We start from the raw sequence: 21025 nt of genomic DNA, 5'->3' as shown, positions 1-21025 counted from the left end.
ACATTGTATAATGTGTATGCCCTATCTGCCGTTCCCAGCCATCATTCATTGAATCATCCCATCTGTTGTGCTGCACATCAGATGGGACAATTCCATGGCCGACGCAGTGCTGTGCAGCATGTAATGATAAATTGTGCCATCGTACAGCGGATCTTGTAGTTTGCAGTGACATGGTGTATCATTACATGTCATCTCTGCATCGCAGGGTCGCATGGTCATAAGGTATGTACCCAGCTATACTACAGAACAAACCAACTCTGTGCTGGAAAGTTTCTTAAGTTTATCAAGAGCCACCTAGGAAATACTTGTGGAGAGATGTATCAAACCTAATAAAGAAGACAATGGAAGTGTTGCCCATAACAACCAATCAACTTATAGAATGTATAAGATAAATCATAGCTACAACTTGATTGGTAGCTATGGGCAACATCTAATTTGTCCTTCCTCTAGGTATGTTGGACTCTGGAAATGACAATAATGCCATCCCTGGTGTATACTTAAAATTAAGATTAAATGTAATACTTACACATACCGTAATTAACAAACTGAAAAAAAAAATCATTACTAAAAAAAAAAGTGAATTGTGACTGTATATCACTCACTCCTTTATCTCACTGCTGAACCAACCTGGTGAAGCAGGACATTGGATGTATTTAGTTAATTTCATAAATAGAGGTTTTGTTGGTCCCATTTGCTAGCAGCAAAATATATAAGTATGATTAGACCATGTTCTGTTTTTATTGTTTACTATGTAGGTACGGTTGTAACATGCGTATCAACTGTGACATGTTTTATTCTACATTGAATTTTGGAACATTAAAGACGCACTGCCACCTAGGAAACATCTTTCAAATATTAAGTATCCCCCATATGTACTACTGTATGATCGGATTGTAGCAGATATCTCCGATATTTGCCACGGTCTCTCCATTTTCAGCTGCAAATGCAGCCTTCATAGGTTTGTAGGGGCTACTGCGCTGTCGAATTTACCAAGCTCCGCAATGCTTGGCACCAAAAGAATGACTTACGGCTGCCGCGGGTGACCTGAACCATGATGGCGTTACGCTTATCACACTGCTTCCAGCTCTTCGCCAGGACAAGCTCTTCTCGGAGTTTATCTCCTGGAAAGAGAAACTTCGTAAATTTGTGTGAAAATAAAAAAAATTCATATTGCAAATTTGGGTGAAAAATATTTATTACATCATCATTAAAAATGCGTATTGTGATAAATATGCCCCCTATTGGTAATGTCGTTTTAAATAATTCTCTTAACATGACTTATTTGCAATTTTTACGTACAGTAGTACTTCTCCTCCACAACTGTGTTATTAGCTGGGAAAGCAATTTGTGTGTGTTTTTTTCCCACCAATTAAATTATTTTTTCAAGCTTCAGATGACGCTTAATGTGAAATTTATCAGTTATCAGGCACACTAGGATTTCATAAACTCAGAAGCAATTTACTTATTTTTCGTCAAAACTCCCCACTGGTTTTTAATAAGATACAGCAGCAGAGATTCAGTTTTCAGAGGTTTTATTTACAATTTAATCAAAATGTATAATGAAAATAATTTGCATGGAAATGTAAAGAATGAGTCTTTCAGAGTCTGAACACTGAGCCTTCTTAAAGCAGCTTGTGCTTAAACATGAGAAACTATTCTCAAAGACTTAACACAGCTTCTTCTGATATTACGTCTGATATTACTGACGTGTTCAAACTTCAGTCATGAAAAACGATCTTAAAAGTAAATACTGCAGCTATGCCATGTATATGTGATTTTATACGTGAAGATTTCATTAAGCTAAACTTAAAGTGGGAGAATTTAATTAGACGAGGTAAAGTATTGGTTTACCACAGCTTGATTTAATGCATGTACCACATGGTCATTTTCTTTACCACGCGTGTGTGCGCTCCCGCCTAACACGCAATTCAATTGTTAAAGTCTTATCCCAGCTGTCAAGTGGTAATTATAAAATCTCCCCCTATATCACATTGAATCACTTTAACATGCATATAAATTCAGCCCAAAGAGTAAAACTATAGGTTGTATGGTTCTTTGGCACTTGCTGCTAACACATACAGTAGTAACCCTTTTTTAATCCAGGTTTGACATTTTGTGCCATGTGATGTGACTTTAAATTTAGTGATAAAACCACTGAGGGCTCTATTTACTACAATCCGCATTTTGAATGCAGATTGTAGTGTGATATTACCGACTGAATTGGCATTGCGAAATCAGGCAATATCACAGGGATTTACTAAAAATCCCTTGCAGGGACAGAGCTTGCGATAAAGCTCTGCCCCTGCGGATCCCCTCCGCAGCCTTATCACTGTATTTTTGCAAAAAATACCATGACAAGTGCCTGAGCATGCTCCGACCGGCCGCCACTAAACCCTGCCGGTAAGCCCCGCCTCTGATGATCGCGACCCCCACTCCCTTAATTACACTTACCTCAGGTGATCGGTGCCCCGGTGATATCCTCCGTGGCTCCAGTCAGCTGACATCCCATCCTGCACTGGGACCCGGTCAGGTGATGACCAGGCCCCAGTGCAGGATGGGATGCCAGCTGACCGGAGGGAGGACATCACCGGAGCAGCAATCACTTGCCCTGGACTCTGGTAAGGTTTTTTTTAACTAATTTTTTTTTATTTTTTTTTACAGTGTATCAGCGTGTGGTCTGTTTAGACCACACAGCTGATCACTGGGGCCGGCTCCTGGCTCTGCTCTGCCTGTTAGAGCGGAGCAGGAGTCTGGTAACTGGGGTAGACCCTGGATAACGCCACCTCGGTATTTTTACACATTTTATTTTTAGTAACTTTGGCCAGGTCACATTTCCCATTACAATGATGGAAAATGCGATCTGCTTACTAAAAATAAGTGATAATTAGGGGTTGGAGTTGAATTTTACGAATTCTACTCCAATTGCCCTTTAGTAACTTTAGGTGATACTAAAATAATGTAAAAAGGGTGTAAAAACACCCTTTTTACTTTATTTTAGTAAAAATAATGTTAATAAATAGAGCCCTGAGTCTCAAACAGAAATTATGAGATGTACTATGGGCAAAAATGCGGTCAAATCCCAGAAAAAGCCATTTTCATGGGGTTGACTGCGTCTCTCTTATGTACCAAGCTCTGGAATGCGATACATTCCGGAGCTTGGACCTGGTGGGTAACACCATCTTTAGATGGCATTACCTAATAGAAGCCTATGGGCTTCTTTCTGCAATTCCCCCACGGCGGCGCTCGCCATTCTGCGCATGCGCAGAGGGACTTCTGGGTATTAACCCTGGAAGTCCCTCTTTCGCAGAGGAGAACTCTTATCGGGAGTGCTGTGCTTTGCGATTTTAATCATATTTGTAAGGACATACCGACATAATTAACATGTACCTGATAAGTGTCGGGATGTAGTACATCCCGCCCTAACTCCTTACTCAATGATTGTGAACTTTGCAAAATGAGAATTTCCATCCAATGTAATGAAGAAAATAATTAATCTTTATTGATGAATCCAAATATAGATGAGAGATTTCTTGGGTTCAAACCCCCCAAACAATGAATAATCCTGAGTGTTGTCATGGAACGCACATATTCACTATAGCAGATAACCTTGGTATAAAATCATTTTCACAGTATCACAAAGTAAAACAGTAGCATGATATTAAAAATATTTTAAATTAGTGAATGGAGTAAACATAAAATAAATATATAGGAAATATCTCACTTCAATATCACTGCTATGCATTTCACAAATGCCATCCGCTTCTTCAGGAAGTTAAGGAGTGAACTCGGAATAAAATAATGGTCTAACAGCATCTTAATCAGCATCGGAGAACACATTTTTTGATTCTGTTCTCATTTGGGTATATTTGTTAGACCCTTTACCTTCTTGACTGCAGATTACGATACGTCCCTTGGTGCCAGTGGAATCATAAATATATATTGTTTTTTTGGTAAAAATATATACAGCAGAAACTATACAGCTGTGCACACAAATGACTATAGTCACTAGTTGCAGCATTGTGCAGCAAGGGGTGGAGCTACAATAACGTAATTCACAGTATAACGTCCCCAGCACCACCCACCTTGGACTCCCCTTCTGACATTTCCCGGGCAACCCGAGTAAAAGTTTGGCAAGTATACACCAAGCATTCCATTTCATCTTATTTCTGATGAGAATGTTTTTAGTAATGTTTTTAGAAACAAATACGGATAATATAAAAAAAATGTTTTTTTTTACTTTTAAATAAGGACAAATTCATCAATGTATTTTTAATGCAGTTGACATTTTTGCTTGCTTAACATTGTTGAGATCTATCTAAAGCCAGTGTTTTTGTTGTGGTGGTACCTTTGTATTGGTCCAATTTTTTAGATTTATATCTAGTTCCGAAAACAGGACAAAATCAGTTAAATCATTTAAGAAATGAATAAAGTAATTTTCTGCACACTTAGGCAAAGTGCACTGTCACATTTTTCTGAAGATCGGCACCTTGTTTTCATAAAAAAGCTGTCTACATTTCTATGAATAATTAAATACATATTTTTAGATCACTATTAAGACTACTTTTGTAAATGTACGTTTCTGTATTATTATAACTGTTGGGAGGAATGTGTATATGTAATTATGATCATCAGAAATGTCATGAATTTTTAAAAAGACTCAGTCTACTCAGGAAAACAGTTTTATCCACAAATAAATTGGAATGAAAGATTTCCAAAACATTCAATGTATAGCTTTGAGCAAGTAGAGGAGCAATACAAAGTTTGGAGTCTTAAATCTAATAAATTTAAATAATGAAGCATGTGGATAGATATGTACTATTACTGATATAGAGTTGTGTCCGCCACTTCTTTACATGCGTTATTTGTAGAGATGAGCGGGTTCGGATTTCAGAGATCCGAACCCACCCGAACTTAGAAGATACGTGGCAGATCCGAGTCTGCTCGGGTTTTACCGCCTGACTTGGATCTTAAAACGAGGCAAAACTTCATCATCCCGCTGTCGGATTCTTGCTTGTTTTGGATTGTGTAAAAGGTTCTGCGATTGCCGCCATTTTTCATTCTGGCTGTGGAGAGTGAAGAGGGAGGGGGCTGTGAATGTGATCGCTGTGCTGTGCTGTTGCTGACGCTGTGCATAGAGGCTGGCTACTGTTGTCACTCAGGGGCTGGCTGCTTAATGTCCATATAGTGGCTGGCTGTTGTCCCGTCCACTCCATGGGGGTTGACTGTTGTCCATAGGGGCTGGCTGGATGTTGTCCATATAGGAGCTAGCTGGCTGTTGTCCATAGGGGCTGGCTGGCTGTGCTGCTGTGTTGTCCAGGGGGTGCTCTGTCCATCGGGCAGCTCTTCACCCCCAGTGTGAAATTTTTTTGTGTGTGTGTATGTTAGCCACACTCATCAGCAATGTACAGTAGGTGCCTGTGTCATTTATCAAGGGGCTGCTGCCTCTTTCAGGGGTGCTCTTCATGCCCAGTGTGAAAAATATTAAAAAAATTTTTCTATGTGTGTGTGTGTGTGCACATTACCCACACTTATCAGCAATGTAGGTGCGCAGGGGTGCTGCCTGTGTCATTTATCAAGGGGCTGCTGCCTCTTTCAGGGGTGCGCTTCACCCCAGTGTGAAAAAAATAAAAACTATTTTTTTCTGTGTGTGTGTGCGCGTTAGCCACACTTATCAGCAATGTAGGTGCGCAGGGGTGCTGCCTGTGTCATTTATCAAGGGGCTGTTGCCTCTTTCAGGGGTACTCTTCACCCTCAGTGTGAAAAAAATAAAAACTATTTATTCTGTGTGTGTGCATTAGCCACACTCATCAACAACTTAGGTGCGCAGGGGTGCTGCCTGTGTCATTTATCAGGGGGCTGCTGTCTCGATCAGGGGAGCTTCCCCCCAGTGTGAAACAAATAAAGTATTTTATTTCTGTATGTGTGCGTGCGTCAGCCACACTTATCAGCAACATAGATGCGCAGGGGTGCTGTCTGTGTCATTTATCAAGGAGCTGCTGCCTTGTTCAGGGGTGCTCTCCCTCCCCCCCCCAGTGTGAAAAAAATTTTTTTTTCTGTGTGTGGCTGTGTGCATTAGTCACAACTTAGCTGCACTATAATTGCTTGGTGACACTGCTGTAAGACCGCAGTGAGTATGGAGGACAGTCACATCACAGGAGAGCAAGATCCACATACCAGTCTTGTAGCTGTCGGAGGCAGTTATGCTGATGATGCAAGGCCGTTAACGTCATCTATGAAGGCCGATGCACCAGCGCTTAAGTCAAGCCATGTGAGAAAATCAACTTTTACCCTGTTAAAGAATAAAAAATCTAAAGCTAAGTCAGCTTTAGAGAAACAAAAAATTGTCAGTTTGCCATTCACTACATGAAGTTGTAAGGAAAGGATAAAGCCTCTGCCTTTATTTATGACTGGTGGTTCTAGTTGTGATGATTTAAGCCCTTCTGCTTGTAGAAGAGGTACAAAAAAAATTAAAATTGTCTCAGAAAAGTCACAGATCCCCGAGGAGAGTCCAAGTGTGTCCGTGTTTGCCATGTGTGAGCCTGAGCTTTCTAATACTGTACTTGCAGAAGATCATCCTTCCACCATTTGTGTGCCCTCTGCAAATGTGGGGGTGAGCAGCACAAGGCAACATGCTGATGTAGAAATCGAGGATGCTTCTGTAGAATTGCACCAGGAGGATGAGGAGGATATTTACGTAGTTGGCAATAACAACAATGATGATGAGGATGATGATGAGGATGTTGATGCCAAGGATGTTTGTGTAAAAACTGTCAATCAGGCAACAGTTGTTGCCCATGGTGGGAAAAATCCCATTGTTGCCATGCCTGGGCAAAGGACCAAAAAATCCACTTCTCATGTGTGTATCAAAAAGACTACTACTAGTAGTAATTTAAATTTTTTTTTACTATTAAACAGTCCTTTGTTAGAGGAAGTAAGTATAACAGCTGTCACCCAGTTTCACAGCGGATTACTGTGCTAGTTTTAGATGGTGAAATAATAGAAAATGAGAATGATAGTGTGAAGGAAGTGCAAAGGGAGGATGAGGGGGAAATTTGTGTCCTATCTGATGCTAATGAGACTGTTGATGAAAAGGATGTTGTTTGCGTAAATCGCCACCAGTGGCAGCAGTTCTTGCTCATGATAAAAAGAAAGCCAGAAAAGCCACATCTTGGGTGTGGAATTATTTTAATCTAAATTCTTACAACAGTTGTGAAGGTATCTGTTCCATTTGTAAAGCCATAGTTAGCAGAGGAAGGGACGTTAACCATCTAGGAACCTCCTCCCTGTTACGTCATTTGCAGCGACTTCATGCATTTTAACAAAATTATAATAATTTGTAAATTAATAACAGTATCAGCAACCAGCAGTTTGGACAGCACATGCAATCTACAACACCAACACCCTCATCATCAACCTCCTCCTTAATAATTGAAGGTAGTCCTTCCAAAAAATGTTTTGTGGGGGCCCATACAAACCAAGACGTTCAGCCACGAAAGTGTCAGTCCTAGTCGCTACAGTGCTTGGTTTGTTGAACTGTGAATGTCTTTTTTAATATCCCACATAAGAGTGGGTGAGAGGGACAATTCCATCTTGCACCTCCTTTTCTTTACATTTTGCACAAATTGGGGCATTGCCAACTGACATTATTATAGTTTATTAAACTGCCATCCTGTTTGCCACTGCTGTGTGGCAATGTTTCATAGATGTCCTATATTTTTTTAAACTGCCGTGCGTTTGTGAGCTGCTCTGTTGCTTACTTTAGCCAGCCAGCTCGCTGCAGCCTTTGGACTATATTGGTGAAAAATAGTGAAATCAATATTGTGAGCTGTGAGGTGGTTAAAAATGCATGGAAATGCCTGAAAATGATTGTTATTAAGGTTAATAATACTGTAGGAACAAAAACAGGCACACATTATGTGGTTTTAGCTGATTATATAATTTTCTGGAAAAAATACAGATCCAAAACCAAAAACAAAACACAAAGGAAAAAGATCCAAAACCAGATCCAGATCCAAAACCAGAGGAGATACAGATCCAAAACCAAAACCAAAACACGGGGGTCTGTGCACATCTCTAGTTATTTCTTATACGTAAGATGCATGTACTGCCTAATAACAAGCTGGAATACAATCAGTGGAGGACTTTCAGTTCAGGATAGTGTAGAGGTCACTCAACAGATCTGGATGAACCGACCTGCGAAGAAGAATAAACCCAGCATATTGCATCCACCGCAACCAAAATTGTACACATGTAAAACAGAAACAGAAGTGGTGAGGACCTGCACATACTATACTCCTCCTGTTGAAGTGTTCAGGGAACTTAAATGTGAGAAGGCAGAGGAGCCTTGCCACAGTTTTATTCTGGCCTGCAGAAGGGGACTACAGTTCTTCATAGGATGGAAGAGTTCCCCACTGGCATCTTACTAAGTGCAAGGGCCAAAGAGCAGAGAGGGTGCCCTGACCAAGTAACTTACCGTATGCCCTTGATTGGAGAAAACTGCTGCATTGCACTACACCTACAAGAAGCACACAATGCCCGCCCACAATGCTAACTACAAGCACAATTACCCCAGTAACAGTAACTGGTCACTAACAGCTGCACAACAATAAACTATGGCTGGTGGAGTTTATTTTCTTAACTGCCTAACAGCCTTATCACAATACAGCAGGACCGGACCGTAACTAGGGTGGTGCGACATATGCCACGGCACAGGGCACCGCATGGCAGGTGGTGCTGTTCGGACATGTCAGTTTTCTGCTTATAATCATTCTCATTTGTAGCTTCCTCTTCTTTTATCCCCGCCATCTCCTGGCCACCCCTATCTCCTCCCCAGCCAACTCTACATCTGGCCACCTTACCAAGCTCTTTCAGTTACATCCTCTTTTTTTTTTCAACACACACATTTCAAAATACTGTCATACCCGGGACTCAAGCCTATGACCTCTCACATGGCAGTCAGACAACTTAAACATGGAACAGAGGGCCTGATTCAGACCCGCTCGCGAGCGCTGAGTGGGTCGATGGTGCCCTCGTGCACATGCGCACGACGGAGGGAGCTCCGTTGTGCGCATGCGCGAGACCCGGCTAGCGACGGGCTCTCCGTCGCTCCGGGTCTCGCACCAAAGGGGACGTGCTGTCGATGGTGAGTGACAGCACGCCCCCTTTGGTTGGCGTGCCGTGGGCGTGGCTACCAGATGGAGGCATTCCTATGGGAACGCCTACCGTCTGGGTCCGGCCCCTCTGACATCACTAGTGATGTCAGTGGGAGTGATTTTGGCTCTGATAGAGCCAAAATCCCTCCAGGGCTTGCGGTCACCGAGACCCTACCGCAGAGTCTCATCGCAAGCCCGATGGTAGCGATGGTCTTGACCATTGCGACCATCATCATGGACGCTCGCATAAGCTGTGGGTGGTAACCCACAGCTATGCGAGCGTCCAGGAGGATGCTCCAAAAAAAACGCCCTGATTCATAGCGGGCGCTCGTTCAGAGCGTCCGGCTCTGAATCAGGCCCAGACTCTCTTCATCATCGTAAGGAACAATTCAGATTTGTCATGACCCTACCCCATGAGGCCACATTTTTAGGGGCTTGCGTCTTATGTCCCTATTTGGTTATTTATTAATTTTCAGGCGCTAATGCTCTTTCTGGCCCAGGGCACCAAAAAGTCTAGTTACAGAAGAGAAGAATGAGGCAATGAGCAATGCACTAAAGGTAGTACGCCAACAAGCTACAGTCAGGTGCATAAATATTGGGATATTGACAGAATTTTCATATTTTGGCCTCTATTCACCACCACAATGGCTTTGAAATAAAACAAACAAGATGTGTTTTAACTGCAGACTTTCAGATTTAATTTGAGGGTAATTACATCCAAATCAGGTGAATGGTGTAGGAATTACAACGGTTTCTATATGGGCCTCCCACTTTTTAAGGGGCCAAAAGTAATGGGACTATCAACTCAAAAGCTATTTCATGGACAGCTGTGGGCTATTCCCTCGTTATTTCATTATCAATTAAGCAGGTAAAAGGTCTGGAGTTGATTCTAGGTGTGACATTTGCATTTGGAATCAGTTGCTGTCGACTCTCAATATGAGATCCAAAGAGCTGTCACTATCAGTGAAGCAAGCCATCATTAGGCTGAAAAATCAAAACAAACCCATCAGAGAGATAGCAAAAACATTAGGTGTGGCCAAATCAACTGTTTGGAACATTCTTAAAAAGAAAGAATGCATCGGAGAGCTCAGCAACACCAAAAGACCCGGAAGGCCACGGAAAACAACTGTGGTGGATGACAAAAGAATTATTTACCTGGTGAAGAAAAACCCCTTCACAACAGTTGGCCAAATCAAGAACACTCTCCAGGAGGTAGGTGTATATGTGTCAAAGTCAACAATTAGCGTTCCCGCTAGGCTGTTTTAGCATGGCTCTCTTTCTGGAAGGCAAAAAGCACCCTGCCCTCCAGAAGGAGGGCAAAAAGCGCCCTGCCCTACCAGCCTGCGGGAACTGTCTTCACCTGCGGGTCACAGTGTCCCGCGGGTGAAGAAATGTGCGGTGACCTGGTTACCGCCGGAGAATAGATGCCGGGCGCGTGCGCCCGGCATCTATTCTCACTGTCTGCAGGGCTTGGGGGCTGCCCGGCGTGTCCGTAAGTGCCGGGCACGCCCCCAAGAGTGACGAAAAAGGGACGTGTCTTATAGACACGCCCACTTTTTGATGACCACGCCCCCTTCTTGGACGCGCGCACGAACGTGCCCTCTCTAGCTCCGGCACCCTGCCTCGCGCCGGAGCTAGAGTGAACACTAAACAATCAAGCGAAGACTTCACAAGAGTGAATATAGAGGGTTCACCACAAGGTGTAAACCATTGGTGAGCCACAAAAACAGGAAGACCAGATTAGAGTTTGCCAAACAACATCTACAAAAGCCATTACAGTTCTGGAACAACATCCTATGGACAGATGAGACAAAGATCAACTTGTACCCGAGTGATGGGAAGAGAAGAGTATGGAGAAGGAAAGGAACTGCTCATGATCCAAAACATACCATCTCATCAGTGAAGCATGTTGGTGGTAGTGTCATGGCGTGGGCATGTATGGCTGCCAATGGAACTGGTTCCCTTGTATTTATTGATGATGTGACTGCTGACAAAAACAGCAGAATGAATTCTGAAGTGTTTCAGGCAATATTATATGCTCATATTCAGTCAAATGCTTCAGAACTCATTGGACGGCGCTTCACAGTGCAGATGGACAATGACCCGAAGCATACTGCAAAAGCATCCAAAAAGTTTTTTAAGGCTAAAAAGTGGAATGTTATGCAATGGCCAAGTCAATCCCCTGACCTGAATCCGATTGAGCATGCATTTCACTTGATGAAGACAAAACTGAAGCGAAAATGCCCCAAGAACAAGCAGAAACTGAAGACATTTGCAGTAGAGGCCTGGCAGAGCATCACCAGGGATGAAATCAAGCGTCTGGTGATGTCTATGCGTTCCAGACTTCAGGCTGTAATTGCCTGCAAAGGATTTGCAACAAAGTATTAAAAAGTGAAAGTTAGAGTTAGGATTGTTTAGTTTGTCCCATTACTTTTGGCCCCTTAAAAAGTGGGAGGCACGTATAGAAACCGTTGTAATTCCTACACCGTTCACCTATTTTGGATGTAATTACCCTCACATTAAATCTGAAAGTCTGCAGTTAAAGGACATCTTGTTTGTTTCATTTCAAAGCCATTGTGGTGGTGAATAGAGGCAAAAATATGAAAATTCTGTCAATGTCCCAATATTTATGCACCTGACTGTAGATGCAGGGTGATCAGGAATGTTTTCCAGTACTAAATATCCTATTTGGACCTAAGTGGTGCAATCCATTTAATGAGCTATTCAGATCTACAGTATGTGCGACCATTTGGCAGAAAAATATGGTGAGGGCTTTGCTGGTTTTATGAGGACTCTACTTGCAGGCAAACTCAATCCGTGTTGCTCCTGTATTAGGCCTAGGGCCAAATGTAATATGGTGAGAGTTTAGGAAATGTGGTTGGTCGAGTTTTATCTTCAAAATGGGAAACATCTGGATGAGAGTTTAAATCGTGAGTCTAAAAACATGCGAGTTTGCATGTTCTCGGACTCTATCATATTGTCCAAGTCTTAAAAGTGTGAGAGTTTGCTGCTAAACTCTCACATTTTCTAAACTCTCACCCTTTTCCATCAGGACACAACGGGGAGGTCCCTACTGAATAAATTAAATATTCACTTGATGGCAAGTTGGTAGTAAGTGGATGGTAACAATGGTTAGTTAATCAGTGGGCACTGTATTGAATCTAGGTATTATTATGTTTATATGGCTAAAAATTTGTAGAAAGGTCATCTCAAGGTATGGAATGCAGCATGTAAACATATAAATCGATGAAGGAGGTTCCAATTTAGTTTTTAATGCATTAATATGTAAATAACATATAGGGTCCAATTTGATCGGGTGAGAGTTTAGAAAATGTGAGTGTTTTTGCGCACTTTTTAAATTCAACCAATGTAATAGAGTCTGAGAACAAAGCAACAAAGCAAACTCGCATGTTTTTCAGACTCAAAAAACTCTTACGATTTAAAATCTTATTCGGATATTTTCCCATATTGAAGATAAAACTCCACCAATGTGATAGGTTACTGCTAAACTCTCACATTTTATAAACTCTCACCCTATTACATTTGGCCCATAGTTTTATATATGGCAGTTATAAATCTAATGTAATTCGCAATATGATAATCAGATTAATTGTATGGGTAACTGTGCATCAGCTCAAATAAAGGAGCCTATTTATCTAAATATTTGCAGGATATTCCACGAAAACAATACTTATGGGTACCCCCGAAAAGGTCTAAGTATCCCCCAGATATACTATGGAGGGAGTGCAGCATATATATCCGATATTTGCCGTGGTCCCTCCATTTTCATCCGCAAATGCAGCCCCTGTTCGTTTTCTATGAGGGCTGCTGTGCTGCCATATTTACCCATTTCCGTATTTACCAAGCTCCCATAGGATAATGCCATATTCAGACTAATTTGCACATTTTTCAGGAGTGAGGGATTGAGGTCAAATAGGCTCACCAGGACTCACCAGGACTCAGCCGACTTTACAGTGACTCCCTGCGCAGATGATAGCCTGTAATAAAGCATCACATAGGCATCCTATCTGTTACAAAAACCAGGACTTAGTCATGCTTACCCTGAGCAGATGTGCTTTATTAAGGTGGATCACACTGTCTCAGAGCACTGTCACTTCATTCCGGAGGGTCATTGGTGTAGCCATGTTGACTCTAATCAGGTGAGCACTAGTTTCCTGTCTCTACCTGTCTCCTGCACTCACATGACAGCCTCCTCTTATTCCTGACAAGAGTGCCCTATTTAAGCCTGTACCTGCCACTAGCACATTGTCTGAACAATGTGTATGATTCAATACTCCTCTGTGTGTAGTTTACCTCCCTGTGATCTCTCTCACTAATGAGTGAACATTGCCTAATGATGGCCATACACTAGTACAACCAGCATAAGATGAGATTCATCTTACGATTCTGCAGCTCCCTGGCAGAGTCGGCCGCATGATTGACACACGATGTACATACGATCTCATGATACGATCGATCTGCAGTTTAGGAGGAAAAGTCATTGAAAGAACACACAATTCTTCAAAATGTAACTGAAATGACGCCAGTCGGACACGTGATGCATGGTATTCACAAATACACGGCACGATCTGCATACGATTACGATAGATAATATGGGCTGCACATCTGATCATACGATATGTTTTAACAGCTGGGGAGTGCGCATCGGATCATATCCTACCTAAAAATACTACACGATTTCGACACAATTCATCGTACGACGCGTCTAAAATCGGGCAATCGGCCCGAAATCGTGCTAGTGTATGGCTAGCATTAGATCCACTGCCTGACCCTGTGCTGCTGGCTACTGTATTCCTGCAAGCTGCTCCATTCACTCTGCAGCATTGTACTGTGTCCTGCTTCCAGCCGGCTTAGAAGTTGTTACTTCCGGTTCCAGTCTAGTTGAAGTCTCCGGATCCATTCCGGTTCTACCTCTGCAACCTCCGATTCCTTCTTTCAACAGCGGCACTCTCTGTGTACATGCATAAACTGAAATTACGCATGCTCACTTACGCTGCCCATCAGTGTAAATTATCACCAATAGTAATTAGCACACCCTGCACCCATAATATTACTTTCCTCTCCGGAGTCCCACGTCAGCGCTGGCGTCCGGTGATCTGTGCATACACTTTATACTGTAGGTACACTCTAGTGCCCAGAGTCTTAAACTCCGGCGCTAGCCGTGCACAGCTCAGTGCGCTACCAGCTGCCGGGCGGAGAGGAGGGGGCCAGTATCGGAGACTGCACATGGGCCCCCTCCTCTCTAGAAGCGCCCCTGCAGGGAGGGGTGTGATGGAGAGCTGTGGGTGAGGGGCAGTGTCGGACTGGGACATGAAAGGCCCACCAGGAGAATGCAGTCATAGGGGCCCACTAAGGAACTTGTCACTCTATGAAAGGGGTGTGGCTAACCACCAGAGAGGAGTGGCCAGCCAGTAGTGTCATAGAATACTATATAAACAAAAAGTGGACAAATAATATGCAGTAAAGGCCTGATTCTGAGTCACACAAGATGCAGATGACATAGTTGAGCGATCATTTGATACTGCGCGTACATGAAAATTTCAGAAAACCCACATGGCGCATGCGTAACCCTGAGTGTACGCCTAAAGGTGCTATTGCAATCTGGACAAATTTCATCATTTAAAACTCAAAATGTTTGGACTTTACATTTAGAATGCTATAGGGGACACTGATGGCTCTATTCATCATCACTTCATTTATACAATAGCAGATGAAAATTATTAGTTTCACCAACTTTTGTATAACTTGTCAGTGCTATTCATTATAAGGTAATGCAGGAGTTGATTACCTTTCACTACCAATCTGTCCCACTGTACCCATACACTAGTATGGGGATCTAAATTCATCAAGCTCAGAAAATACAAAATTTTCAGAGCTTGACTGCGGGATCATTTACCGTCTTCAGATGGTGTTTGTTCCCACACTGCAGCTGCTTCACTATGGGAAGGATTCCAAGATGTGAAGAGGGATCCATTCGCATCCCTCCGCCAATGCTCGGCTCCTACCACCGGAAGTTGCGCATACGTGAACCCAAGTTCACACATGCGCAGTAGCACTGCCAAATTAGACTCGGTAGTGCTAAGTATAACCTCTACTGAAGGGGACAGCTGATTTTCGGACCAGCTGTCTCTGCGCCATGGTGCAATGTTGAATTGCTGACGCTAGCGCCGATATTTAACATAATGAATAGGCCCCTGAGAGAGGTGTAGGGGATAGTGACAGATATAAGGGACACTGAGAGAGGTATAGAGGACAGTGATAGATACAGAAGGCACAGAATGACATATATGGGACACAAGAGATAGAGAGGGGGGTGATAGATAATTTAAGAGACAAAAAACCCTTGACATTGAAAGATTGATAAGGAACATAGGCCCTCATTCAGAGCCGTACGCTCTGAGCAGAGCGCACGCTCTGAATGAGGGCCGGGCTCCATTTTCATGGAGCGTCCTCCTGGACGCTCGTATAGCTGTGGGTCACCACCCACAGGCTATACGAGCGTGCTTTGTGATGGCCGCGATGGTCGAGACCATCGCGACCATCGAAATTGCGAGCCGGAGCCTGCGGTTGAGGTTTTCAACCGCAAGCTCCGGAGTGATTTTGGCTCTATCAGAGCCAAAATCACTCCCACTGACATCACTAGTGATGTCAGTGGGCCGGCTTCTGACGGGAGGCGTTCCCGTGGGAACGCCCCCATCAGGGAGGCACGCCCCCGGCACGCCCACCAAAGGGGGCGTGCTGTCAATCAACATTGACAGCACGCCCCCTTTGATCGGACACAACGAGCGAAGGACTTTCCTTCGCTCGTCGCGTCTGGCGCATGCGCACGACGGAGCTCCCTCCGTCGTGCGCATGCTCAGTGCATAACATCGACCCACTTGCGAGCGGACAGCCGCTCGCGAGTGGGTCTGAATCAGGCCCATAGGCCCTGATTCAGAGCCGGACGCTCTGACCAGAGCGCTCGCTCTGAATCAGGGCCCACCTCCATAATTATGGAGCGTCCTCCTGGACGCTCGTATAGCTGTGGGTCACCACCCACAGCATATACGAGCGTGCAGGTTGATGGTCGCGATGGTCTTGACCATCGCAACCATCGCCACTGCGAGCCGAAGCCTGCAGTTGAGTTTCTCAACCGCAAGGCCCGGAGTGATTTTGGCTCTATCAGAGCCAAAATCACTCCCACTGACAACACTAGTGATGTCAGTGGGGCCGGCTTCTGACGGTAGGCGTTCCCTTGGGAACGCCTTCGTCTGGGAGGCACGCCCCCGGCACGCCCACAAAGGGGGCGTGCTGTCAATCAACATCGACAGCACGCCCCCTTTGATCAGACACAACGAGCGAAGGAAAGTCCTTCGCACGTCGCATCTCGCGCATGCGCCCGATGGAGCTCCCTCCGTCGTGCGCATGCGCAGTGCACACCATCGACCCACTTGCGAGCGGACAACCGCTCATGAGTGGGTCTGAATCAGGCCCATAGAGGACACAGAGAGAGGTATAGGGGACACTGAAAAAATATAGGTTACACAGAGGTATAGGGGACACTGAAATAGGTATAATGGACACAGGCATAGGGAACACTGAGATAGGTATAGGGGACAGAGATATATGTATAGGGGACACAGGTATAGAGGACACATAGAGGTATAGGGGACACTGATATATGTATAGGGGACAGATATGTATAGGGAACACACAGGTATAGAGGATACAGAGGCATACGGTACACTGAGATAGGTATATGGGAGACACAAATATAGAGGACACAGAGAGGTATAGGGACACTAAAATATGTATAGGAGAAATACAGGTATAGAGAATACAGAGGCATAGGGTACACTGAGATAGGTATATGGGTTAAATAGCGGTATATGTGATACTGATATAGAGGGCACAGAGAGATAAAAGAGACACTGAGGGGTATAGGGGACATTGAAGGCATTATATTTATACAGGGGAGTCTGGGGCCAATGATGGGTTACAGTTGGATCAGTACTCACTGTAGTCAGCCAGGAGAACCACAACCTCAGTCAGCCAGGAGAACCACAGCCTCAGTCAGCCAGGAGAACCACAGTTTCAGTCAGCTGGAAGAGCAGCAGACACAGCCCCACAAAGAATGAATAACTCCCATGAGGCTACACTGCTGATGATCACCACGGGTCAAAGGAGCATGTGATAAGCTCCTCCAATCAGAGCTCAGCACATTCTCCTCTCACCCACCTGCAGAGTCTCATGGGATTTAGTTTCCGATAGTGCATTGCCCCGGTTCTCATTAGCCCACCTGACACCTGTAGCCACCAGCAACCAGGTCAGTCAGACAGTACACAGACAGCCTCTGACCTGGCCCCTCAGTCACTGGGTGCATCTCCTGCATAAGCCTGGGCTAAGCTCCTCCCCCCACTGACGTCACCACTGATTCTGCTAAATGGAATCAGTGATAATGGAGCCCGCAGCATGCAGCCCCCCGCTTTAAAGCTGAAGAATCCACAGAGCCTGGCAGGACCGGCTCAAGGGGTCGGAGCACCCTGTGCCGGCCCCCTCCAGCATGTCCTATCTTCGCGTGCGGTGAAGTGGGGGCATGGCCTAATTACCATAGGCCATGCCCCCTACATGACGTTATTAGGAGGCGTGTCCGCCTCCAAAATAATGTCAGGCTGGGGGGAGCCTCACTAGCTGGGCTTCCCCCAGCCCTCTCCCGTCACTGAATGGATGGCCGCGCATGCGCGCAGCATCCAATCTGAGTCTCCGGTGTTCGGGCACGGCCTCACAGCTGCGGCAGTGGGGGGTCCCCAACCTCCCGATTTAACAGCCCACGGGCCACTTCGGCCCATGGGTGGAACAGCAGGACAGAAATGCGGAATGTTGGGGAGGGGTGCACCCTCTATGGGTGGCGCCCCTGTGTGACCGCTGAGGTCGAACACCCCTAGAGCCAGCACTGGAGCTTGGCATGTAACGGAGCACACTGCTTACCTCTCCCGAGTCCCGAGCCACTCTCCCTGCAGTGACAGTCAGTGACAGCCGCCGGTGCTTTGCAGTATCTGAGAGGACTGAGACAGTCTCGGCACTCGGCTCCTCAGGCAGGCAGGCACAGGGTCGTGGGAGGTCACATGCTACGTGACATCCGTGACCTGAGACTACAGAGTCCAGACGTGGAGGAAGAGCGCCGCTGATGCTGATTGGCGCTCAGCTCAGCCGTGGCTCCTCTGTTTTGGAAGTTGGAACTACCTCCTTAGAAGCGGCTGCCGGTAGGACATGGAAAGGCTGGGACTCGGGTGACAATGGAGGAGGTGCCTCCTTCAGGGCTGGTGCTCGGCAGCAACTGACTCCATTGTCTTCGGGAGTTCCGCCACTGCTGCTAGACACCTTTATACCATGTTTCCCACAGGTTTGGGGTGGTTAGAACAGTCATACACAGAATGGTGGTTGCTCAATCAATTTATTAGCTCATCACAGATGCATGTAAGGGAGGGGTTATTCTACACAAGAAAAAAACAGAAAATATTCCTCCAGTACACTCCAATAGGCCAGCAAAAGAGTCTTACATCCTACACAATAATAGTAATGCAGAGATCTCATTTACATATATTTGCAAACATATGGTGAGCCACCAGCCACAGCAAGGCGTCTCTGCACTGGTGGTCCTATGCTACATGATAAATACACTATTTTGGATCATACATTTATGTGTGAACCAACTCACCTGGGGGCACCTAAGGATACTCCAACATGATGTTGCAAGGATCAGCAAGCTATTTGACCCCATACATGCCTCTCAGAAAAGTTATACACAGAATGGTGGGTACTCAATCAAAGTATTGGCCCATAACAGGTGCATGTAAGGGAGGGATTCATCTAGACAGATAAAAAATTCCCCTAGCACACTGCAGTAGGTCTGCAAAAGAGACTTAGGGGTAAATTACTAAGAAACGTGTCCTGCCCAGGTCTGTCTGTTTTTAAACATGGGTAGGAACAATCAGAATCAGGAGGTATTTTTAAGAAGAAATTTACCAAGATCCCATGTTTGTCAGGTTCAGGTTTCCAGATGGTGTATGTGATCGTTCATACCTGTGTTTAATCTCAGTGTTTCCTGCCCGTGTTTCCCTCCCGAACAAGCAGCCTGCACATATCAGTGACATACGTGCAGGCTGCTTGTGTATTTGAAAGTTATTAAAGGGTTAAAACATAAATAAAAATTTACGTGGGGTCCCCCCCCCAAAGTATAACCAGCCCCGGGCTCCTGAGTCAGTCCTGGTTCTAAAAATACAGGGGGGAAAATGTCTCGGATTCCCACGTATTTTAGCCAGTCCTGGTTTTTTAAAATAGGGGAAAAAAATGACAATGGGTTCTCTTTATTTTTAAAACCAACACCGGACTCAACCTAGCCGGGGTGTAATGCCATAGCCAGGTGACTGTTTCACCGGGTCACCTAAGCCAAACCATTTAGTCAGGGGAGGTGGGGACCCCCAATAGAGGGTTCCCCCCTCTCCCGAGCATCCCAGGCTTATGTCAAAGCATTAACACCCCACTTACTTTCTATCTGGTGATCTGTCCACTTTTCTAGTAGAATTTCCACGTTTTTCCTAAAAAAAAAAAAATCCAGTACTCCCCTACCTCCTTGCGTAGCACGGTCCACTTGTGCAGTAGACTACCCGGGACTTGGCAAATAAACAAACCGCTCTAGAGTAAGAGACTGCTGATTGGCTGTGTGCGGTTCTCATGTGCGGCCTCTGATTGGCTGGCGGCCCAACAAATGACAGAAACCATCCAGTCTCTGTCATTTACCGGGGTAGAGATATATGTGTTAACACATACATCTCTACATGTCCAAAATGGTCCGGGCTATTCGGTTTATTTTTTTGTCAAGTCCCGGGGAGTCTACTGGACAAGTAGACCGAGCTACGCAAGGAAATAGGTGAGTATTGGATTTTTTTTTAAAGAAAACTGTGGGAATTCTACTGGAGAAGTGGACCAATCACCTGGTAGAAGGTAAGTATGCGTGAGAGTATTTTGTATGTAATAAAACTGTACTTTCAACCGTGTGTGAGTTCTGTTATTTTTTTTTTTTTTTACAGTGGGAGTACGGGTGCCGGCTGCCTGCTGGCACTTTTAGTTCCAAAACTGGGCAGGCACACTGGCATCTGTAGTCCCACTGTAAAAAACAATAGTAACGAGTGTCGGCTACAGAACCAAAATTAAAATAGGGGAGTCTCACCAACTGTCCTTTCAATTGCTGCCAAACATTGCCGGCTGGGACTCACTGGCAGTTGGTGTGGCTCCCCTATTTGAATTTTGGACTGCGCTGCAGCCCCACCTCTGGAGCCACCACTGATAGTAACCATCTTTTATTCAGATTATTACCCCTGCACCCACTGGCCAGGGGTGCAGGCAAGAACCCTGGGCTTCAGCCTAAGCCTGGGGGATCTTGAGAGAGGGGGGACCCTTCATTCCCAAGAAGCTGTCATCGCAATAATGACAGGTTTTCGGGATAGATTATAGAACCGAAAAACAACCTGGCGCCTAGTCTGACAAACACCTGTATTTAATTAATACAATTATTGCTGCAGCTAACTGTTTGGAGGAAATTGCCACCCCTCTTATGATGGGTATACACTATACAATTATCTGTCAGATATCTGTCCAATCTGGCTGGTTGCACTGAAAATCTGGTAATGTATGGGAGCAAATGACAATCGTCCCTTTGCTCACAAACAAAAATTGCCATTCAGAAAAATTTGTTAAATCAAATTAATTTAACCAATTTGAACAATCATTTTTTTCCATTTTCCAGTGTTTAAGACCATATGGCCGATTGTCATTGACTCCCATACATTACCAAATTTTCATTCCAACCAGCC

At 44.7% G+C, this 21025-nt stretch overlaps 1 pseudogene; it reads right to left on the bottom strand.

The window, feature by feature from the left end:
• The window catches only part of LOC148474236 (uncharacterized), a 100774-nt pseudogene that overhangs the window by 13495 nt on the left and 66254 nt on the right, over positions 1-21025 (bottom strand).

This window comes from Taudactylus pleione, unplaced genomic scaffold (assembly GCF_031769625.1).
Source record: "Taudactylus pleione unplaced genomic scaffold, aTauple2 ptg000864l, whole genome shotgun sequence".
Taxonomy (NCBI): domain Eukaryota; kingdom Metazoa; phylum Chordata; class Amphibia; order Anura; family Myobatrachidae; genus Taudactylus; species Taudactylus pleione.
Note: the sequence above shows the minus strand (reverse complement) of the source record. Positions and strands in the feature narration are given on the sequence as shown.